At 37.1% G+C, this 25,781-nt stretch overlaps 1 protein-coding gene across 2 annotated transcripts in view; it reads left to right on the forward strand.

The window, feature by feature from the left end:
• Positions 1-25,781, forward strand: part of casz1 (castor zinc finger 1) — a 328,648-nt gene that overhangs the window by 176,634 nt on the left and 126,233 nt on the right. For both annotated transcript variants that reach the window (XM_056448846.1, XM_056448845.1), the window contains exon 4: positions 11,002-11,041. The gene's annotated coding sequence lies outside the window, so the exon portion shown is untranslated. The remainder of the gene's footprint in view (positions 1-11,001; positions 11,042-25,781) is intronic.

Here is a 25,781-nt window from a genome sequence, read left to right on the forward strand (position 1 = left end):
TCTGCTGTTAATATTGCATTGGCTGATGATGGATTCGTTAAGATAATGGAACGGAGCTAAAATATAAATGACTCCCTGTCAAGGAGCAGATTTTTGTCATTTTGCGCCTGACACCTCCACCGTGGGGATTTGCTAAGGCTCTTTTTTGAGCCCAGATTGGCCAGATCTGGAATACTAATTTTCTCCTGCCAAGACTCATGATGCCAAAGCGCACCCCCTCCCACACGCTTGGTAAATATCCCCTTTTTCATCCCAATCAAGGCAGCTGGATGAAGCATTACATGCGCATATCTGTTCCATAGCAGCTAATAAAGGCCATTTACATTCCGCCGTATTTTCAAGGTAAACATTTTCATTTTTTCCCCCACCTTTTGTTGTTTCTCATATCGTAATGATCCGCAAAAGTAATGAAAGCCATCGGGTGCTGATGAACTGGTTGTATTGACTTGTTTCTGGAGATGAATATATGTTGCGGGCCGACTCGGGTGCAGACCCGGGCCGCTGGATCCGCCTCACTTCATATTAAATGGCCTGTCACTTAGGCCAACAAGATACATGAAATGTGCTCCATGTAGCATATTGATCTCGAGCTTTACTCCAGTCACGCGAGCAGGTTATACAGATGTGTAGATGAAAGTTAATGCAGAAAGCATTTCTCTTGGAATTAGCAGAGATTATGCGCTGGCATTGAAAGCAGTGAAGCAGAGATCATGAATCAGAGTGATGGTGGGTAGTTATGGTAACATGGCTAATCGGATGTGCCAGGGAGGTTCTCTGTGGAAATGAAAGAAAGTTCAGTAACGTGGTGATGTATGAACTCTCAAGGTGTAAGTATAACAAATTGCTCTCGCTGAGATTAAAAAAACGAATTAAAGTCGACACGAAATGCAGTTCGCAACCAATTTTGCTACTTATGTATATCCGAGTGAAACAGGGTATTTTGTCCATTGGGAATTAATTGTATTGTTCCATACCAGGATGGAAGTGATTGGTGGGAGAAGGATTTGTGATTTTATTGAGTTATAGGTTTAATTATTCAGCCCCTGCAGGTTTGTGTGGGAACTACACCATTCTAAAAATTCTACAAAAGTCAAAGGCTGCTCTGATTGTAGTTAGCAATAATTCATTGACTTTATTGAGTTTTCCATAGACAAACTGTAGATTTGAAGTAATTAGGCTATATAGATATAAATAATCTACTATTCCGTCTATCCATCCATCATTCCATCTATCCGTCCATCCATTGGAACTTGTTAAAAGAAAAAAAAAAATAGGATGTTGGTTGTTTCACTTTCAGAAGTCCTATAGTGATTAGATTGCTCATGTAGAAGGCAGTATGCAATGACAAAAGTCATAACAAATTAAAATGACTAAATTGGGTCAAATATGGGCAAACTCAACCACTGTGATAAGGTTGGGTTAAGAAATTAAAATTAATAAACAATTGAAATCTAGCAATTGTGTTGGCCATGTTTTACCCAAATTTGGAAATAATTTTTTTAGAGTGTAGATTTTGGAAATAACCTCAGATTTCATGCAACTTTAAAGTGATATCCATCCATCCATCCATCCATCCATCCATCCATCCATCCATCCATCCATCCATCCATCCATCCATCCATCCATCCATCTCTCCATACATCCATCCATTCATCCATATTAAATATAACATTTTTTGTTATAATAATAAACAACCCATTTAACTATTTATGTTACGTTACAGACATAAAAAATTGAAGTAGAAGCACAAAATAATAAAATAAATCCATTTACAAAAACTGCAGAAGTTACTCGCTTTTATATGCTGTTTTGTTCACTACAGTCAATTTCCATGTTATTATTGATATTATCTGTATAAATATATCTAGGTTGCTTTTTTATTATATACTTAGTTTTTATTGATTTTTTAGGAACATATAAGCAGTGGGAACAAAACAAACTAATAAACAAACAAAAAATAATAATACATATATAAATACATATACATATATACTCAAATACATCCATTCCACACATGTATATCTATATACATACATATATAAAAATATTAATTTAACCTCATCAAAAATAAATAAATTAATTAATAGAATAAGTATAAAATATAATAAAAGGTTGCCAAACATATTCTCGCAATGATGCATAACCTCCAGAGTTCTGTAAATGTTAAATTAAAGATAATTATATTGTCGTTGTGCAGAAAGCCAGCCATTTACGCCATTTCTTTTCAAAGATCTCTATTTGTAATTGAAGTACATGTGTCATTTTTCCCATTTCCTCAACTTCTGCTACTTTTTTTTTTATTATAGTAATATAATGCGTGGTGAACAATAAAGGGCAAGTCTGTGTGTTTATAAAGTAAATGGGGTCAGTTTTGATTTAAAGTCGGCCACGAGATGAGCTCACTTCCCCAACGACTTTGCCTTTTCTCCTGATCGTCTTAATCGCAATTGTGGTGGTTTTTCATGCTCTCGCTGACCTCGACCCCCCCCTCCCGACCCTCTGTCTTTTTTTTATATTACCGGGGAAACAGTGTGATAGAAGCTCACCCCCGGCCCTTTCTTCCATGTGTCACTTTTTTTGTCTCGTTACATGGTTTTGCTAAAAAGTTCTTTAATCAATCAAGTACGAGGCAGAAAATAGGCTTTGTCACGGCCAGGCCCGGGGTCGTGTGATGCTCGCTTTGCGCACTGACAGCTCCTCAAAAGGGCCAGAAAGGAATATTTTGCAGGGAAAATAGCGGTTTCCATGGTGCCGCCACTTGTTGCACATCGCTCACCATTCTTCGCTCCCACGTGAGCGCCGCATTTCAAAGAGATGGACGACAAAAATTAGGGCAGGAGGGCAGGGTGGGGTGCAGAGGTAGCTGCCCCTCGGCCCAGTGTCCTTCTCTCCAGCAGGCAGCGGAGAATAGCAGCCAAAAGTGACAGCAAAAAGGGGGGCCTTCTCGCCTCTGTCAGCTCCGCATAAGCAGCGCTATTAAGTAAATGTTCGATTTTTCATTGTGCCACAGCCACTGAATAGCGACTCAGAGGGGAGTACGTAAAGAATGAAAAGGTCTGAGCCAGGGAGGAAAGGCTGCTCGTTTTAATGGCTCTCGAAGTATGTCATCTGAATCACGTAATTAGCGATTAGCTTTTTATTCCAGCCGGCTCCGCGTCCACCAGAAAAGGGTTACCAAGTTTCTAATTTTATAAACTGTTACAAACACAGCCAGGAAATGGAAACAATGGATCGGCCGTAAATCCAAACTAAGAGGACAGAGGATTGTTATCTCAAGCTGTTTTGTATGCTACTTTGAATGTGTATGTTCCTGTTTTTAATTATTAAACCTACAGGTCCTCTGTGGATTCGTCTGGGAGCAGCTAGCTTTGCTTTCAGGATGGGAAGCTGTCATGTAAGAGTTTTGTCATGCACACTGACCCTGGGGGTTTAAAGAAAATCAAGTTCTGTGGAAGAAAAAAAAGCAAATCTTTAATGGATGTTTTCTTCAAGGTGTGAGATGCACATTAACAGAACTTGCTCTCCTGGTTCACGTGCTTGGAAGTATATTTCATGCCTGATTTGATCTTACAGCAAGACTACTTTCACCTTTCCTTGCTTTTTTGTTTGTGAAATGACTTAATAAGGTCAGCTTTTGTGTGTGTGCATGTGTGTGCTCGTGTGACAGGGTGATTTTAAACAATTTGCAATCATTTCCATAGCATCATCACCAGGCACAATAACAAACAAGGTTACTGCTTCCCTTTCAACGCTTCGTGTCATGTACATGACCGTTTCTGTGTTTCTAGCGCTGGGAGGAGTGCGGCGCTCATCACTTTCTGTTGGTTTAACAGGTGTCGCGCCTCATGTTAAAAAGTACTGCGCACTCTTGATTGAGTTCCTTAACTAACCCACGACAGTTAACTGTGCCTGCAAGCTAAAGGTAGCATCTAAATGTCATGTTTTCGTGTCAACTGTCCGCTGCATAATTTCTCGCTGAACGAAGCCTAGTCGTATGTGTCAATAATTGGCGTGCTAGTTTGTCTTTGAGATCCTCTGCAATCTGCTGTCAGTCTTCAGGAAAGGTTAAGGGGGTGCTGGGATATCTTCCTTGATGGCGTTTTATCATGCGAAGCATGCCCTGTTTCCTGATGAATATATTAAAATTATTACTGTGCAAACAGACTTTCTAATTACTGACCTGCTTGCCATTGTACTCTGCGTTCTTTCTTCGTGTTTTTTTCCCCTCTCTCTCCCTCGCTCAATCTCTCTCTCTTTCTTCATGCCTTGTTTATTTATCTGCACCAGTGAATACAGAATAGTCAGAGCAATGTCATTTCCATCCACATGAAAATGATTTTGAAAATGCCAATCTTGCCTATTATACAGTGTAATTACAAGTCTGGTTTTTTATCGTATCTTTAACCAATGGGGAGACCCTTGAGAGGGTAAATATCTCATCTATGCTCTGTTCCAAAACCTAGCGCGCTTCCTTCCGAGACGGCATTGTGAGACGTTGCAGTGGATAGGTGGCTTAATTATTCTGCCTTGTTTTAGCCAAATACTTAGGCGGCGTAGTGGAACAACTGATCCAAAATTGTTGATACAACTTTCATTTAGATAAATACAGGAAAACATTGCAAAGAATTTGATCATTTTTACATTGGATTGTGTTAAATATTTCTGTTTGTGTGTTACATAGTATTATGCTATATTGGGCAGGCTGTTAACTGCAGACTTGAGTCTTCTGTGTAGAGCACTATATTTGTACCCTTATGAAAATTAACCATGGTTTTACTGTAGTTCAAATGTAGAAACTAATTTTTTCTTACCAAGTAGCATGCAAGCTATGGTTAGGAAAAATATAGATAATTTGGGTTTACCATGGTATGTTTACAATAAAAAGTCTTCATATTAGTTGTTGTTGGTTGGCCTCTGTTAGCTTAGCAACATGACAACATCAAACTTGATTGGGGCTTACTTTTTGAAGTGTTGTTTGCACAGTGTAAAGTTGCTATTGAAGTTGTCTGTGCCAAATAAGTCACTTGTAACGTTTCATGATGATGATAAAGGTCAAGATGCTCCTTTAGAAGGCAGCTGCCTTCAGTTTGTAGAAGTATATATTGTGCCAGGTAGGTGATGGCAGAGGAGGCTTGAAAGAAATTATATATTTTTAATTTAGATGCAAAAAGTTCTAGTTAAGAAAAAATTGTGTCTTTGAAGTGTTGTCAAACTGAGTATTTTATGAATGATGTTCAGTGCATGCGGAAAGTGTTCATAGAGCTTAAATTTTTCCACATTTTTTTATGTTACACCCCTATTCCAAAATGGATTCAATTCATTTATTTCCTCCAAATTCTACACACAATACCCCATAATGACAATGTGAAAAAAATATTTGTTGCAAATTTATTAAAAATAAAAAACCTGAAAAATCACATTTTAGTAAGTATAAATATTCACAACCTTTGCTGTGAAGCTCTAAATTGAGCTCAGGTACCCTCTGTTTCCACTAATCATTCTTAAAATGTTTTAGCAGCTTAGGTTGCAGAAAAATGTCTGCTGTACTGAAAGTTTAAATGAGCACAGTGGCCTCCATCTTCCATAAGTGGAAGATGTTTGGGACCACCAGGACTCTTCCTAGAGCTGGCCGGCTATCTAAGTTGAGTGATCGGGGGAGAAGGGCCTTAGTCAGGGAGGTGATCAGTAACCTGTCTGAGCTCCAGCGTTCTTCTGTGGAGAGAGGAGAACCTTACAGAAGGACAAGCATCTGTGCAGCAATCCACCAATCAGGCCTATATGGTAGAGTGGCCAGATGGAAGCCACTCCCCCCTGGAATTTGCCAAAAGGCATCTGAAGGGCTCTCAGACCATAAGAAACAAAATTCTCTGGTCTGATGAGACTAAAATTTAACTCTTTGGAGTGAATGCCAGGCGTTACGTTTGGAGAAAACCAGGCACCGCTCATCACCAGGCTAATACCCTACATCCTTATACCCTATACCCTAATCCCTAAAGGGAAGCATGGTGGTGGCAGCATCATGTTGTGGGGATGTTTTTCAGCAGCAGGAACTGGAAGACTAGTCAGGATAGAGGGAAAGATGAATGTAGCAATGTACAGAGACATCCTGAATCAAACCTGCTTCAGAATGCTCTTGACTTCAGACTGGGGCAACGGTTCGTCTTCCAGCTGGGCAATGACCCAAAGCACACCCCAAAATATCAATTGAGTGGCTTCACAACAACTCGGTGAATGTCCTTGAGTGGCCCAGCCAGAGCCCAGAGCTAAATCCTATTGAACATCTCTGGAGAGATCTGAAAATGGATAGAGCTTGAGAGGTACTGCAAAGAGGAATAGGCCAAAAATTCCCAAAGAAAGGTGTGCCAAGCTTGTGGCATCATATTCAAAAACACTTGAGGGTACATACTTATGTACATGTGATTTTTCAGGTGTTTTATTTTTAATAAATTTGCAACAATTTCAAAAAATCTTTTTTCACATTGTCATTATGGGGTATTGTGTGTAGAATTTGGAGGAAATAAATGAATTTAATCCATTTTTCAATAAGGCATAAAAATGTGGATAAAGTGAAGTAAAGTGAATACTTTCCGGATGCACTGTCTATGATCTTATGCACATCAGGCAAAGGTCAAATTAGAGTTGAGACTTATAAAATATGTCTTTTTTAAGTCTATAAAAATATACAAAAAAAAAAAAAAAAAAAAAACACGGGATGCTGGTGTTTTTACTTTAAGAAGTCCCATAGTGATTAAGTTGCTCACTTAGAAGGCAGTATACAATGACAAAAGTCATAACACACTAAAATAACTAATTTGGGTCAATTATGGGCAAACTCAACCACTGTGTTAAGGATGGGTTAAGAAATTAAAATGTGTTTTTTTGTAAATGTTTTTTTTTTTCTTATAAATATGTGAATGCTTTAACTTAAGAGCTTAGAATGATATAAGACACACACAATTTGGACAGAATGAAAAGATCAAACATGTGTTATATCACAGGTTACATAACTGCACCCAGATAGGGTATAGGTGTGTCTCTTATATTATAAAGAATGAGGAATACCACACTTTCTCATGCGTTTGCGAGAGAGAGAGAGAAAAAAATCTTGGCAAACGCCATCAGTGGATCATCATAAATCTCAAACATGCACTTGATTAGCCTCTCTATTATGTTTGTGTTCTCGTCGCATTGGTGAAGAATGTGAAATATGGGGAGGTTGAAAAACAGTCGCATTCCTCCCAGTTTCAGGCCGGCTTTTGTTCTGTTTCCTTCTCAGCAGGATTCTCGAGATCCAAAGGCACAAAATGCAACATTTTCTTTTGGGTCTTTCGTATGGTATCGCTGGCATGCGTATGACGTGTGCGCTGCGCCAAACGTGTTATTAAAGTCACCTATTTACCGGCACATTCAGCCCGCGCCACTTGATGCAAAAGGGCAAGCCTGTTGTTTACTCTGCGCCAGAGATGTTGCACAGGGGTTTGATCTGGGGAGTTGATAGGAGCGGCAATTTAAAGAGAGGACACTGCAGCTCCCAACAAAAACAATTAAAGGAAAATGAAAGGCAGCCCCTACGGGTTAAAAATAGAAAATTAGCAACATGGATGCTGGAATGCACGGCTCCCCCTCATCCCAAACTTACGGGGCCTGCATTGTTATGTACGATCAGATCTGCCAGTTCCTCCTCTAAGCTCCTTGTCACATTTTGACTTAATGAAGTGCAACTTAGAAGGGAATTGGGTTCATCATGCTAGTCGCACGATGCTCCCTTGTTGTAGCAAACAGGGGCGGCGTGGGACCAGAGCGCTACAGCGCGAGTCGTTATCATTCCGGTCAGTCTGTTTAACACAAAATTAAACAAAGAACTAATTAGTGCCTCATGAATTAATAACTGCACTGTTGCCGAGTAGAAGTTAGGTTGCTGAGGGGAGATATAAAATAAGTAGGAAGATCAGGTTAGAATTATTATTACTTTTTCGCTTGCTTGTGCTCTCAAGGTTAGGAAACTTTGCAAGTCGCCACAGTCTCTCACTTGAGTTTGTTTTTTAGTGTGTGTGTGTGTGTGTGTGTGGATTAATTGTTGGATGCACTTAAAGACCCTTAAAGATAGTTTTCTTGAGATATAGTGGAACAGGAAGTTTGGGCAGGATTTGTCAATGGGCTCATCCATTGGCAAACAGGCTTTAGTTAAGTCACTGAACAATGAGCCATGATTTGCTAATGATTAGCTGGTTGCAGATGGTCTAGGGGAGGAGCTATTTCATTTGAGATGATTTGATTGGGTATAAACTTGGGCAGTGCAGGATGAGTCATTAGTCATCATGCGTCATTTAGGATCTGTTTTCATGCACAACAGTATGCACATTTGAAATGTTTTTAAAATTTAAGAGTATACTAGCATATAGATGTACTAAAAACAAATGTACTTCATGCCAAAAAGAATCTTTATTAAATTGATTAAATCATTCAAATTAAAATGATTCACATGAAAAACATGCCAGTTTACAAGATTTAGGTTGTTAAAAGTGGAGTGGTGCAGTGGCGCAGTGGTTAGCGCTGCAAGAAGGTCGCTGGTTCAAGCCTTGGCTGGGTCAGTTGGCATTTCTGTGTGGAGTTCTCCCTGTGTTGGCGTGGGTTTCCTCCGGGAGCTCTGGTTTCCCCAACAAGTCGCTATAGGTGAATTGGGTAAGCTAAATTGTATGGGAGTGTATGGGAGTGTAATGAGAGTGTATGGGTGTTTCCCAGTGATAGGTGACGGCTGAAAAGGCATCCGCTGCGTAAAACATATGCTGGATAAGTTGGCGGTTCATTCCTCTGTGATGACCTCTGATTAATAAAGGAATGAATTAAGAAGGAATTAAGAAAAGAATAAATGAATGAGATTGGTAAAAAGTGAGGCAATTTGTTTCAGTATCAAGATAATAATTTCTTCCGTCCTCTCATAATATGCAGCAGAGACCAGCTATAAATAGTGTCTACAAAAAGAGTATTAACAAACTTTGCTTTGTTTGCTTGAGCATCCCAGCCAGTTCACATGTCAACACCTGGAGTTTTTATTTAGAGATTTGACTGATAGCAGCCAGTTTTTGAAAACATGCGAAAGATTTGCAGAGCGGATGGCAACATCAACAGCCTGTGGTATCAAGACATTTGTGCTGCCATTACATTACAAACCAAAGGAGAGGGCAAATTATTCAGCAGGATAGCGCTCCTTCTCATACTTCAGCCTCCACATCAAAGTTCCTGAAATCAATGAAGGTCAATGTGCTCCAGGATTGGCCAGCCTAGTCACCACACATGAACATTACTGAGCATGTCTGTGGTAAGATGAAGGCATTGAAGATGAATTCAAAGAATCTTGATGAACTCGGGTAGTCCTGCAAGAATGCTTTCTTTGCCATTCCAGATGACTTTATTAGTTAATTATAAGTTATTTGAGTCGATTTGAGAGATGTATGGATGCAGTCCTCCAAGCTCATGGGAGTCATACACATCTTTTTCCACTGCACCATGACTTCATATTCTATACTGTACATTATTTTTGTTAAGTGACAAGACCTTTGTCTAAGCAAAGTCAGATCTTACTAGCCTAATTAAATAATTATAAATCAAGGCATGATCATATTTTATTTTGGTAACTAAGTATAATCTAGAGGCCTTTCATATAAGCCACTTCTGATACCAAACGATCGACTAGAAGTCAAGTTATTATTTGTTGTTCCACATACTTGGATAGGTGACAAGACTTTTGTCAGGTAGTGTACATGATGTATTTCTTTATTGTTGTTTATTTATTGTTGGGTATTCACTATATGCTTCATGGGATTGTAGTTCTGTCTCCATAATCTTTGTATTTTTGTGTGATGTTGATATACTGCTTTCAAATCAAAGTGTTTATAGTTCCGATGTCTAGTTGGTTGATTTGGTTTATATATCAAACCTCTTTAACATTTTTTTTTAAATGCCTTATGTAAATCATGCTATAATTTACTCACCCTTCACCTGTTTAAAAGTGTTTTTTTATGCTGGTAGCTGGCACTCATTGACTTCCATAGGATGTATTTTTTTCCTTGGGTTGAGCAACAATCTATCTTCAAAGTATCTTCTTTTGTGTTCAACAGAAGAAAGAAACTCCTAAAGGTTTAAAACTGTACGAGTGGTGAGTAATCACCACTCATGGGCATTTACATTTTTTGCATGAACTGTCCCTTTAAAGCCGTTTTTACAGCTGCAACTGGTGCCCCTAGTGGCACAAAAACATCACACTTTTAAACAATCAATAAATGAATAAAGTCAAGTTCAAATTCAACACCTTTTGGTTTTTAAATTTGGAATAACTATGAATTCTCCTGCTGTGTGCTCATCTCATAGTGTTAAACAATGCTTATCTCACTTTCTCATCCACGCTCGGTTAGGCTGTGCTGTTCAAACCACATATATCACCAGCCATCTCATCATGGATGTTTGCTTACAGAGGAATCAGAAGAAAGTGGTCACAGTTGGCTTGGCTTTACTGCCCACTGTAATATGAGTGTTGTGCTGGCCTTGGTTAATGCACGCTGGCCAAGGTCATAGTGGCTAATAAAATCCTCCCTCAATCAGATTTTAGGATTACTGATTCTAAGTAAATTATCATCAGCAAGCCGCGTTAGAATATTTGTGAAAAACTAGCTAACTGATGGCACACCTGCTCTCCTGGGCTCGGATGAGTAATGCGAGCGGGGTTTGTGGTGGGTTTCTGTCACCTGTCAGTCCCCACCAACTGCGCCACCATACAGTAGCTTTCTGTGTGTACGCAATGGGTCACGACGGGGGCCGTTTGAGAGCCTTTTGTTCAGTCAGCCTTGGGTTTTTGCGCCCAGAATGTTAAAAGGATAACATATCTTTACATTTAGACAGCTCTGTGTGGATATGGAGGTATTAATGGAGTGTTTTATGTAATACCTGATTAATAGAGGTTTGGATTTTTATTTACTCTAAACTGTTTTTTCTCTCTCTTTACAGATGAAGTAAGCCTGTGAAGACTTCTGTCAGAGAAAGCGAGGTAGGGGAAGCATGTACATTGATTGATTGTTCCATTGTTACCCACAAATGACACACATTGACAATGTTTTTATTCATTTATAGATTAACAGGAATATGCTTATGCTTTTTTGGTTTTAGGCCAAACAAACTAAAAGCAATCAATCTCAAGCTCTCCAAATTTACCCCAAAAAAGTATTTAAAAATAATAATAAAAATAAATAAAAGTATTCAATGATCAAAAGACAAAAAAAATCATAATTATGATTATTGTGGGCAATTTTGGGTCACAATTTTTTGATGGTGCGTTGGTTGAATTTTAATCATATTGCAACTAATTCTTATTAGATTATAAGTAGACTGTTAGGTTGGGGTTAGGGTTAGTGTAAGTTGACATGTACTTGCAAAGTTTCTTATAGTCAGTTAAATGTCTGTTAAAGGAGCAGTATCAACAGATATTAAGCAGACAGTCTGCTAATACCATCAAAATAAAGTGTTACCCAATATTGTAATCATAATTATTTAAACAATTATAAGTGGGTTAAAACTTGATTAGTAATGAGTCTGCTGCAGGAATATAGCCTGCTTTCACTTTAAGAGCCACGTGCATGTGATTTACTGTTACACATGCATTTTCATTCTCAACTCTTTATGTTCATTTATTACAAAGCAAACAAGGGTTTATGACAATGCCCTTGTTCTGTTCATCTCTGAGTCTGGTGGCATACACAAAACATCACAAGTTCTCTTACACACTTTTACAAACCTGAATAAATCTAATAGATTTCAGTAAATCACATACATACTGTACCATGTAGTCAGGTTGGATAATTTTACTGCAGGGTTGCCCAAACTCAGTTCTGGAGGGCCAGAGTCTTGCAGAGTTTAGCTCCAACCCCAATTAGACACACCTCAACCAGCTAATCAAGCACTTACTAGGGCTGTTTCTCAATATGCGTTCTTCAGCAATTTTGCATCCTTGTGGTCTCGTGTAACACCATTATCAACCGCCAAAGTTCAGTTCCAAAACTCAGTTCAGAGATAACACTTATTTATCTGAAGAATTTCCCTAAATGAGATGATGAAAGTAAACATTACCATGAAAATTTTAATTGCGGTATAAACACATTGAGTTTATGAGGGGTGTACTTATATATGATGAGAACTGTACTTACTAAGGTTGCACGGTTTACTGGTACTATGGTAGTATCGCGCGATACTATAGCTCCAAAATTCTGCCGGTGCCACTGTAGTTTGTAAACGATAGTATCATCATTAATGGTTTATCTACAATAGTAATGTTGCATGTGGAAAAGTCACTAAAATACTCACACGTTTGTGCAACAATAGACCGTTTTATTTGAATGGTTTGTAGAGCCCTTGAAGGTTGCAATACTGAGTAGAGTTCGTACCTTTCATCGTGCCAGTTGCACGTTTTCTAGCGCTTTAATTCGAATGCACATCTGAATTGCTTCATTTCTGTTACTGTCAACATGATATAGTAGCTACAACAACTACGACAATCTCTTTAAAAGTCACTCACAAAGTGAAATTTTGACTTATTTTGTATTGTTACCTGAGAAGATAAAAAAAATAGATGAAAACCCGAAATAGCAACAGGAAACATTGAAACAATTTTTGAGCCCTTCATAAAGCCTAATTTTATTGGAAAAAGGCTATTTTGTAACAAATTTCATTTGGTATAATTTGTATCTTTATTTAAATGTATTTTTGTTGGTCAGTTATCTACAAAATAAACAAAAAGAATGAATACATTTTAGATGAAGTGGAGTGGAAATAATACTTTTTTTGCCTTAAGGGAACTATGAATTACATTGAAGTAGGCCTATTATGACAAAAAATATAGTATTTCTGACAATTTTCTTTATAATTTGAGTTATGAGTTACAGTATTGCAATACGACTTGGTATCATGATACTTCAGCTGGTATAGTATCGTAAGAATTGTAAATAATTGTATCACAATTGTCAACCCTAGTACTTACACAAGGTTAGGGTTAGAATGCAGGTTAAGTTTATGTTTTGTTGCATGTTACTGTATGTGAAATTAATTTAGTACAAGGAACATGTGTAACAAAGACACCTTAAAATAAAATTTTAGGGTAAAAATGAAAAATTCATATTTAAAACGTTCTAAACAGTGATCGCTAGCTTTCAGTAACTAGCGTACAGGTCTTTTGTACGTCACAGACTATAAAGCCACACAGCAAGTGATTAAATGCCAGCAAAACGTAAAGGTTTTTAGATTTCAAGGTGATTTCTTGCCAGCTATGTCAATTTTAAGTTTGCAGCGTTTGTTAAAAGTGCATGCAGCTCAGCACAAGGTTTTCCATTATCATCATATTTAGCCCTTGACAGCTGCCATCTCCATAAGCATAAGATGCCACACATGATTAACACAGCTCATGGAAGTTTACGGACAAAGTTAAGAGCGCGAGGATCTGCTCAGTGGGATGAATGACAGTGTTTTGCATGGCTTTGCCCGTGGCTCCTGAGTCAGCGCAGAGGAGTGATGTCGAGCGTTGTCTCGTGTCAGTCTCGGGGTCGTCCTCATGTCCAGGGGGTGCTGGCCTGACCATGATACGCGGCTCACAGAAACCAACACCCCTTTGTCCTGCCAGTGTCTTTCAGCGCTGGGCCAAATACACACTTGCAGCATCAATCACGGGCAAACTATGTCTAAACAATGTCTCGGCAGCCACCGGCAGTCATGCATGGCTGGGCAGGGAATGGAGAGAGAACAACACAGATCATGCTCTTTGTGTCAGGCGATATGTGGAAGAGATGTTCTCCGATTCAAACGTCTTTGTTCTTTACAGGCTTTTTAAGTCTCATTTTTTCTGAGAAGATAAGAGAGTTTGACTATGCTGACAGGTAACGGTGGATGGTGTGAGTCAGAGTAAAAATATAGATCACAATTTTTTTTTTATTTAATTATGCAAATGTAGAATGAATTTTAAATGTGATTATGTTTTTCATTAATTTAATTATTGTGAATTTTTTGGTAGAAAAAATAAATTATTTATTTTTAATGTGTGTTTTAGCTTTAGATTTTAATCATTTAATTGGTTAAATAATACATATTTTGTACATATGTTAATTAATTTTAAACGTAATTGATTATCAGTTTTATTCATTCATTAAATAGTTCTATTTGGCTTTTAAACACTTAAAAAAAATTTATAATAATAATTTTAAAACAATTTAAGCATTATAACTTTAAGAAAATGACTGGGAAAGCCAAGAAAATCAACACTATACCGAATTACACTTTGTGGAAAAAGCAAATAATATAATAATAGCGTAGATAGAAATTGGAGATCAAAATATTGTGATTAACGATTTCCCGATCAGGTTTTTTTTTTGCCCTGGAGTCCAAGTTGATTTTGAGTATCTAACGATACTGAAAGCAGATCCGAAACTTCTATAATACATTTTTAAAAATCAAATTTTTTCTCTCTTCTTCAAGCTCTCCTGCAGTGTGAGCTGACTCATCTTTAGTTGGGTTCCCTGGGTAAACTCGCTGTGTCGGGTGTTTGTTTTTGAGGTGCCTTATCATGTTTGTTGTGTTAAATGTAGCCTTTTTCTTTCCACCTCTTGCGATCCCAAGTTTACATATTTAACAGTTTGCTATGGCAATATTGTCATCATCAACTTTATAATACAGATGATGCTGCCAGACCGAAGACGTACTCGCGCCTTCCACTTCAAGCTGCTTCTGTGTTCTACTTTTCCGGCATTTAACCAATAGCGTCTCTGCAACAAAAGGATGTCATGCCGCATGCAATGCTGTTTCTGTAAAGTCAAGAAAGAGGTCTAACTCTGTGCCACTGCATACAGTTAAAGTGAGAATTATTAGCCCAAATTATGTTTAACAGTGCAAGGAAATTTTCACAGTATCTCTGATAATATTTTTTTTTCTTCTGGGGAAAGTCTGATTTGTTTTATGTCGGCTAGAGTAAAATCAGTTTTTAATTTTTTTAACACCATTTTAAGGTCAAAATTATTAGCCCCCCCTTTAAGATATATATATATTTTTTAGCTAGTCTACAGAACAAACCATCGTTATACATTAAATTACCTAATTACCCTTCCCTGCCTAGTTAGCCTAATTAACCTAGTTAAGCCTTTAAACGTCACTTTAAGCTGTATAGAAGTGTCTTGAAAAATATCTAGTCAAATATTATTTACTGTCATCATGGCAAAGATAAAATAAATCAATAAATCATAAAACTATTATGTTTAGAAATGTGTTGGAAAAAAAAATCTTCTGTAACTGTTACAAGTAACGTCTGAAACCATGTGATCGGACCCGATTTCCCACCATGTGATCAGATCTGGACATCCCAAATAGTTATGAAATATTAATTTTTATTGATTTATTTTATTTATTTTCTGCGTTGGCGCCAGCTAATGTGCTGTGTCAACAAAGAATCCCTTTCACGATTCAACAAAGTTCCTCTATAGAGGAAGCGCCCATAAACTGTAGATTAAGCAGTAGCACACTGTCTGACACGTTACTGCCGTTTGGTAATATATATGTATTCTGTCATACCCAGGCCTGCAATCAAGTTCAAGCATTGTTTTTCTGCATCTCAGCCTAATAAGCCAGATGCTTTAGGAGTCCCTCTTCGCATTCAGACATAGGACAGTGTGCCAAGCCAAGCAGCCCCAGCATCATGACCCAATTCTCTCCTCATTGCAACCTGAATGGCTGGAGTATAGTTAGCTTAATTGGGTTTTGATATATTTAATTCGGCTAATCAGCCAAACTGGCTCCAACATGGGGCCTTGCATGCCTTTTCCCTTCCCGAAAAGCTCCCAGAGACCAGGCGGGTGCAGCGCAGAAGCCTCCCCGAATGGATTCCCTCTCAAACAGTGGGAAGAAAATTAAACTGCCAAATTTGTTTTTGTTGGTTCAGGCCTTCTGCGGGGAGTTGGGAGGCTTTTAATTGCGCTTGCTGTGAAGAATTGGATGAGCTGTTTTTAAGACAACAAAAAGCAGGCTCCCTCTCGCTAGACCGCCGAACTAGGCTGCTTTCAGAGATCACTTGGGTCAAATGCAGTGCAGAGACAGATTGCGGAGACTATTCTCTCTTATTTAAGTAATTACAGACATTGATGTATTAAACTGGCTTTTTAGATGGCGTGTTATCTGCTGAGTTAACAAGTTGGACTGTCAGTTTGCTTTCCTTTGGTGTATCACTCCAAACTGTGATAACAAAAAAGCCATCACCTCTTTTGTGTTTTTTTCTTCTTTCTTTTCCCCCCTCAAATTCTTCTTTTTTTGGCCTTTGAATTTTTTCCAGTGTGTCAAAACAAGAAGAGGCTACATGGAAACGGCAGCCCTGTGTAAATATTTATGATGTAACATCTCCATGTGAATAGACTTTCCCTCCAGCCCATCCATCAAATCCGCCACCTCCTCAAATCGCCCCCCAACGCCTGTCCGCCACTCAGGCCGCAGGAAGCCAAGACAGGAGCATCGCGTTCCACTCACGCTCAAAGTAATTGTTTTTCTTTTGAACCGGGGCCTCCGGGCCGCCACATCTTTTGAGACTGTGGTCTCTTGCCTTTCAGAAGCCCTGAAACTTCAAAGCCTATTGGACTTTTTGTCTCAGTGGTTCGTCCACTGGCCCCCAAAATGGTGCGACAGGGAAGTGTGATGTAGGTCAAATTACAGCAGTTGCGCTTATAAAAAGTCAAATTTCTTAGCATGTTAGTGGAAGGCCTTGGTTACCTCTCATACTAGATGGCTCTGTCTGAAGTTAAGACTTGCCAATGCAAAATTTGGATTGGATGATTATTTATTGCAAACAAGAAGTCATTAAGGTGGCGCCTTTCTTTAATACATTGTGTTTGTTGAAATATGAAAAATTGAAAAGTAAATAACTGTATTAATAAATAAAATTATTGGTATATTGGTAATATTATAATAGTAATATTGGTATATATTTGTTATACAGGGTGGTCCCTCATTATTCGCGGGAGTTGGGTTCTAAAAATAACACACAATAGGTGAAATCAGTGAAGTAGTCAGCTTTATTTTTTACTTCTATTATAGATGTTTTAAGGCTGTAAAAGCCCTCACTACACACTTTATACAGTTTTCTCAGACAGGCATTAATATTTTCAAAAGTTCAAACCTTCATAGAAAAAAGTCCAGTATTATAGAATGAAACCAAAGATGATAATCTGTTGTCAGGGGCAAACATTCATTGCTGTCAGCAAAAGGTTCATAAAGCTTTTTAGCTTTTGTGCGGATAATGTTGGCATCCAGCATAATGTTCTTTTTTCAGCAGTCACTGATTCACAAAACGTAAGCAGACTCCATCCTCAAGGGGGTTGCACACTGGATGTGCAGCGCACATGACATTGGGAAGTAACACACACCAGACGCATATATCCCCATGTTATTTAAAATTAAATTATTCAGATGGCACTCTGTGATGTGGCAGAAATATAAACAGTGTCCTTAGACGTAGCTGGGCATCACAGACAGCTGCTGACTTGCAGCGTTGGTGTGCATATATGATATAAACCTGTTTACAATTCTAAAATGCGTGGCACAGTGCTTCTGGTGTGTCACCCCCTTTACGATGGTCTTGCTGCAGACAGTTACAACCCCTTTTGCATCCTTGTTGGAACTCACACTACTAGAGTTGATTTATGTTCGTTTGGCAGGCTGAACGCATTTTGTACAGAACATGAGACATGGAGGAGATTGATTGACAATGGTCTACAGCCAGTCAGGACGCAGACCACAATGCGCTGTAAAAAAAAAAAAAACACAAAACTGCGAGTCCGTGAAAGGTGAACCGTGTTATAGCGAGGCACCACTGTAATTCATTTTTGTTGACATTCATTTATAAAATGTATATATACAAATGATACAAACTATATAGCTATATAGATGCAATGCTTTTAGTGAAACATGCACTTTAGATGATTATATGAAGTTGTGCATTCTTCTCATTACCAAAATAAATATACAAATAAAGTGGTGCGAAAACAGCAGTTAAGAAAGCATCTAATAATAGAACAATAGATAGGTTTGCATCTTCGAATTCCTGAAACAAATATTGTTTCACCTTAGTTGTATTTAAAATTATATCAACCCTTTGATTTCACTTGTAGTATATTGAAGAAAACCAAAGAAATGCCTAGAAAATATTTTATACTTTTTCACAGTTGCTTTACTTGCGATGCCTTCAAATGTTGACTGCCATTTTGATTTCGATTCAGAGCCATCTCCTTGGGAAATAATTCCTGGAAAGTTGCCTCTTGACAAATCCTTATGTCAATCGTGGTATTGCAGAAAAGCGTGACGACTGCAAACAGATATAATGAGTATCATTGTGCAGAATTCATCTGTTGCATTTGGGCCTGGTGTAAACAGGTGTGGTTGAAGTTTGCTTCTTCCCGGATGCGCTGGATTACAGCCGTCTCTCTCTCTCTCTTTATGTAATTCCTCCCTGCGCTGGGTGGGAAATTAGGCATCGCAGCGTCTCTCAATAGAGCGACGTTACAGTGCCACTCTGTGCCTTTTTTATCAGAACAGACGGTTGCTAAGATGTAATTATCACCGTCTCTCCCTGATAGACTGTGCTGAGGACTGAAAAGGTAATATGGATTATCACAATAGTTGTACAGCTCAATACTGCTATCTAACTTTATCCATTTATCTGCAATGATGGGAATCCTTTGTGTTGTGCGGCGGTGTAGCATCTATCTAAATAATAAAGGCCATTGTCTCCCTCTTGAAGAGAAGGGATTGTCTTTTTAATTTCAGCGCAGTTTTATTATTGTTAATATTCAAGCTGTGAATGCTCAGTGCAGATGAAATTGAAATATTAAACCCAAAACATGAAAGCTGGAGAAAGCTTAAGGAAGTGGAATATATAGCCCTTTTTGTAATTACTTTGAACCAGCTGCTCTCAAGGTAATTTCTGCTGGATTTATAAAGCACATTTACCAGTGTATCTGTTGTTTTATAGTTTTATAACCAACACTTTAAAAATGGCAATGATTTCAACTTGAAAAACCTGTTAAAATACTTAAATTCTGTAAACTGGTTAACAGAAACATACAGTGAAAAACCATAAATTGACCTTTCTGCATGACATTAAACTTTTTTATGCTTTTTTTTTCGACATTACTGTGGTTCTTTTTAGTTTTTTCTCATCAGATTTTTATATGACATCTAATTTAATAGGTTATGATTGTTGGTTTATTTTAATTGTATGCTTGTAACAATATAGGTGTTTAGCAGCTGTGTGAATGACACTGACTGCCTTCTACATATTAGTAAGCGTCTCTGCTTGTGGGAAATGTTGTTTGTGATGAGCATTGGTTCATCATATAACAATCTCATCACTACATGCTTATTGTTGTGTTTTTGTCTATGTAACAGAGGTATGATGGGTAGTTCCTTCAAAACATTGGTGTAAATGAATAAAATGCAGTAAATTATCACAAATGTTTGCAATTGCAACCGTATTTAAAGGTTGCGTGAAGTGCTCTGAAATCTGCATTTTTAATCAATGTTTGACGTAATATCAACTGAACATAAAGAAACGGTGGGACAAACTTACTTAAAAAATCTTTAAAACAAACAGCCAAAAGCGTTTTGTGTTATAACAGCTCTGCCAGTGAGAGTGGTTGAGCTTAAGGGCATTAAATGAAAAGCAAATGAGAAACATCTTGAAGGGGGTGGGACATGTCAGACACTGCATTTGATTGGTTGATGAGAAGTTGAAGTATGAGGTGATGTGGGTTAAATCCATTAAGGTGGAAGTGACAAACTGCAAGCTTTGGATTATCAGGTTTATCTTCTATATGCATATTTTGTCACTTTTTTGGAGCATACTAGCATACACTACCTAATAAAAGTCTTGTCACCTTTCCCGGGAACAACAAATAATAACTTCTAGATGATCATTTGGTATCAGAAGCATCTTATATGAAAGGCCTCTAGTTTATGCTTATTTTACCAGAATAAAATATGACCATGCCTTGATTTTTAATTATTTAATAAGAACAGTAAGGTCTTAATATTGTGTATGACTCCCATAAGCTTGGAGGACTGCATCCACACATCTCTGCAATGACTTAAATAATTAATTAATAAAGTCATCATGAATGGCAAAGAAAGCATTCTTGTAAGACTCCCAGAGTTCATCAAGATTCTTCGCATTCATCTTCAATGCCTCCTCCTTCATCTTACCCCACACATGCTCAATAATGTTCATGTCTTATGACTGGGTTGGCCAATCCTGGAGCACTTTGACCTTCTTTGCTTTCAGGAACTTTGATGTGGAGGCTGAAGTAGGCTGCAACTCCAAACCATGATTTTTTTTTCCTTCATCAAACATGACTGATTTCTGTGAGAATCTTAGTTCCATGCGGGTTCCAATAGTTCTTCTGCAGTATTTTTTATTATTGTAATGCAGTTCAATAGATGATTCATCAGAAAAATCTACCTTCTGCCACTTTTCCAAATGATCAACTAGATGTCAAGTTATTAATTGTTGCTCTTACAACTGAGATTGACAACAAGACTTTTGTCAGGTACTGTATACATATCCTTAAAACTATCATATTGATAGTAACTTTTTTTAAGACTATCATATTGATAGTAACTTTTTTTTAAATGAATTTCAGGGGACCTTTAACCACAGCTGCCAGTTTTTTTTTTTTTTGTTTTTTTTTTACAGTAAATATTATATATATATATATATTTTTTTTTTCACAGTGAACAAACTTCTTTTTGTGATCAATTTTGTTTTAGTAGTGCTTGTTCTACTTTTAAAAATGTGTATATCGTGAAACGGGCTAAGAAAAGGATGTAGCTATTGAGTGCTCAGCGAGAGCTCCGCTTTAATCTTTATCTGTCTTGTGTGTGTCTGCATTTGTGTGACACAAGAGCAGCGGCGCTTTGAAGAGCTCATATAGAATAGACAACAGTCGTTTTCACCTCTTTCTCACATATTTGGAGTGCCTCTTCTCTCCTGGCAGATCTATTCAAGCTTTCAATACCTTTTTCTCTTTTCCCTGTCCCTGCTCCTTTCTCAGCGAGCAGGAGGGTTTTACTTTACCCCTTTGTCATCCTAATTGATTGCATTAACCTTTTGAGTATTGAATTTCCCCTGCATCACACAGAGCACAATGTGGAATATTATCATAATCTCTCCTAGTAATGGACACAGGGCAATCAACGATGCTTTAGGAAAAGTACATCTTTGAAAGATGGAACGGCGTATTATTTTCAATCAAACCAATACCCTGAACTGGCAGGCTTTGAGAAACTTTGACGCTCTTCTGAAGGGTTATGTCTTTTTATGTGCCCGACGGTTGACACTTTGAACCATGGAGTCTTTAAAAAGCCAACCTGCCTCGGCTCAACTAAACCATTTTTTTTCTTAAGATCCCTCTTATCTTGATGATAATGATATATGTCAGCACGTATGAGGAAATTTAATTTTGCATAATAGCAGAGAAATATTGGCCATTGTATTACAATAACTTAATAGAGATGACTTTTGAAATAAAATGTTTTATATAAATGCTTGTATACTACCTAAATGTACTTAAATTTAAAATAAATCAGTTAATGAATAATGAACTTTGCCCAAAATAAAGTGTTTTTTATTCTTCAAGAAAATAAAAAAATTAAAATGAATACAAATATTACACATAACATTACACTAATCTTATTAAGGTTTGAAGACTAAAATTAAATGACACAGGGAAAAGTATTAAACCCATGAAGAAACGGAGGTGTAAAAAGGCATTGAAAGCCCAGACAGCTGCCCAAATCTCTCAGTAGTTATTCCGCAACCACACCCCTTATCAGTGTAAATTAATATAAGTTGCTACATTATAATCTACATTACCATATGATGAAGATGAACATTTCAGCAAGACATTGATCTCAAACACAGCCAAGGAAGCTTAATTTTTTCAGAAAAAAATATATAAAGCTGCTGAAATGGCCTAACCAGTGACCTGACCGAATCCAAAAGAGAAATAGAAATAAAGATCCAAGTTCATAGACGAGACCCACAAAACCATTAAGATTTGAAGGCTCCATTTTCCATAAAGAGGTGTCTTGAAACTGTCATTACCAAAATAAAGCTAAATAGACCATTTCAATGTGATGTCATTGGCCCATGAAAATGTCCTGCTTGTTGTCAAACTATTTCATGACTATAACAAGAGGCAATTCAATAATAACCTTACATCAAAACACCTACCATAGGATTATTTATCATTATGTGGAACTTCTCCACGTAATTCTCGGAAGCTATGGAAATTAAAAATGTGAAACAGGAAATACCATTGGTCCATTAATATTGTTATATATTGTAAATCTAATGAAATGTAATTCACAAAATTGAATATTTAACAAAAAAATTGTGTGTGTGTATTTATATATATATATATATATATGCAGTAACTTTACCACGTCCATTATGCATTTGTCAATCACTGGTGTGTTATTATACTAAGGAGCTTCCTATGTTGAAAAAGAGACAGTGGATGTCTATTGTTATGGTAATGTGTGTTTGTGTTGGTGTGGGTGTACAGCCCGGCCACCCGCTCACCTGAAAAGACTCCTGTGGTGTTTTTCTCTTAGTGGTAGTTTGAAGTCTTAGGGGTCAGGAGATTCTGGCTTTAAAGGCAAGATTAGCCCTAGGTTTACTGTGCAAGTGCTGGACCACATCACTTAATCCCCTTTCCTTCTTTACATTGACCTGTCAGGCTTTAGAGAGATGTTTAAGTTCATTTTCTTGTTGATAGTCTCAACAAGGCGTTCAAACATGTACGTTGTCATGCTTGCTCCATAACCGTATGAATATTTAAGTTAAAAATAAATATTGCTTCAAACCTGTGCTATTTTTCTTTCTTTGTTTTTGCATAAAATGAAAGTAGATGTGGCCAAATTCTGTCAAGCTCCAAAAATGACAAAAGCACCATAAAAGCGTCATAAAAGCGGCCAAATAACTTCCAAAGTCCTCTGATGTTGTACTATAGCTATACTTAGAATTTTTTTCATTCACTGATAATCTTCCCCTCTGCCAGAGCTCTCAATTCTCATTTGTATAATTTGAATATTCAGTTTTGGCATATTGTGATCACATATGAAACAAATTGGAACCAATGATGTTTAGCATCATTGGCTTTAAAACTAATGTGCCATGACATGATTTGTAAGTCATCATAAGTTATCATAAAGACACAACTTGAATGTTTGTATTTATTTTAAATTTATATTATGTGACTTCTATTATGTGATACAGTGACTTCTATTTGGTAAGGATTGAAACTATAAGATGAGGAGCAACATGAACATCCTAATAAACCTTAATTTTGTTTGTGTTGTAAAAATCATCATACAGTTTTCATAGCTTAGACTTTAAACCTGCTGTGCCGTTATGTGATAATTATTTTTATCAGTGACTTATTAGAGGATTATCATTCAAATTTTTGTAAATGTTTCCTCACCGACTACCTTTATGGTTCTTTCATATCATTTTTGGCCTTTTACAACACAGCTCACCATTCACTTTCAATCTGTAAAATGAATTGAAAAAGAGCAGCATTAATGTTCTGCTAAACTTCTCATTTTAGTCTATTATAAATAACATCAACATTTCTTAGAACTGAATCCTACTGAGCCATGATTTGTTGTTATAGGATGATCTTAGTCTTAATTCACAACCTACACTATTAAACCCAACAGTCAACTTAATCAAATGAAATGAGTGTAGTTAACTCAAAATTTACTAAAAATGTTCATTCTACTTATTTGAAAAGCGTTTTGAACTCTGAGTGTTGAAGAGTGTTGAAGGCAATAAGTTAATTAAATATACTTTTAGATTTTTGACTAAAAACTTTTCAATTATTGTGACATTATCCCCCAACTTAAATGGAGTAAGTTCACAGTACTCATATAAATTAGTTTTTTTTTATCTCAAATGGTTTGTAACAATCGGTTTCCTCAGACGGTTTGAGTTGCCTTAACTCACTGAGTTTTACAGTACTCACTTGGTTTGAGTTCTCTTCATTTATCGGGTTTTACTGTGCTCAAATTGCTTCGTTTACTCAAATGGATTAAGTTCACAGTACTCATTAGGATTAGTTTTTGAACTTAAATGGTTTGGTGCAATTGGTTTCCTCAAATGGTTTAAGTTACCTTAACCTTTTGGCTTTTAGTGTACTATTATAATGCTTTTATGTAATTTTCCACCTTGTTAACTCCTGTTTGACGTCATTCTATTTAAAATGATATTATGTCATAAAGAGCAGCATTAACTTTCTGTTGAAATTTTATTTTGTGTTAATGTGCGATAATAAAATATCATCAAGTTTTGGTTGCTTACTAATGTTGCCATGATGTGACATATTTGCATATATGAGTAAATTATTAATGGATGATCATAAAACCATGTCTTAAATGTTTGTACGTTCCTTACAAACAACTTTTATGGTATTTTTAAACCGTTTCTGACCTTGAGTTCTATTATGAAATTACAAATGATTATATAATAAAGAGCAGCATGCACATTCTGCTAAACGTCTCTTTTTATTAAAACATCATAAAGTTTTGAAACGACATAATTTCACTTGAATCAAACCATATATGTCATTTGTTGAAATTAGATGCCAATGCAGATTTATATTTACTGTATGAAAAGCCCATTAAGACTGTAAACATCACTGTGCCACACTTATAAAAAGAACACGTATGACGAGGAACGGTATCTGTTCACTATAATGCCAGGCTAATGCTTTTGATTAAAATGGATAAAAGTCAATGCTTTGTCATGGCCCTCATTAGAAGAATGGCAGCATAAAAACATCCTTTCAACAAAAACACAGCTTCTATTCGTGATGGGGCATGGTTTGTTGAATTTCAGCATCCCAACAAAAGGCCACGTCTGTGTGTGGAACTGCTCTACTCACAGCCACCTGGCTTCTCTCTCACTCTCTTTTGTATTTCAGGATTTATTCAACAAAACCCTGAAAACTGGAGCGCTGCAAAAAGCTAAACTGACTTTTCAGGTTTTAATGGGAGAGTAAACAGCGGTACAAAGCATAAAATTAATTGATTGTTTAGCAACAAGGAGTCTGTGTTATCACGTTTCCCTGGTAACATGAAATTATTGTCTGGTTGCTTAGATGAATTGAAGCAAAACAGCCTTTAATTCATACCAACTCTATTATATTTTTTTTCCAAAGCAGGAGTGTGTGTGTGTGAGAGAGAGAGAAAAAAAATCAATTGAAAGAGACCCTTATGAGCAGCCAGAGCGGACTTATGATCAATAATTATTGTAAACAGGGATACAGTGTCTTGATTTGATGGCTTGGGGTTTGACGTTCAAACACACCAAATGCTCGTATTTATAGAAAAACCACTCAGATGATGAACAGCGTTGCCAATATCTCAATTTTAGGTCACGAATGCCATTTCACGTTAGTTACATGCAACATAAACTCCAAAACAAAATGGAGGTTTTGGGTGAACGATTGGTCAAGGTCAATTAATAAGACAAAAACATCCCGCTGTGACTCATCTCACTCCTGGGTCCACCGTAGCTGATGTCCGTTTAATGAACGTCATGCAGTAGTTTCACACAAATGTTCAATATATTGCCATTTCACAGAGCAAGGTCAACCAGTCGATGAGTGTTATTTTTATACTCTGACAGTGAAAAATCCAGTCTGGGTGTCAATCGC

This window comes from Danio aesculapii, chromosome 23 (genome assembly GCF_903798145.1).
Source record: "Danio aesculapii chromosome 23, fDanAes4.1, whole genome shotgun sequence".
NCBI classification, from domain to species: domain Eukaryota; kingdom Metazoa; phylum Chordata; class Actinopteri; order Cypriniformes; family Danionidae; genus Danio; species Danio aesculapii.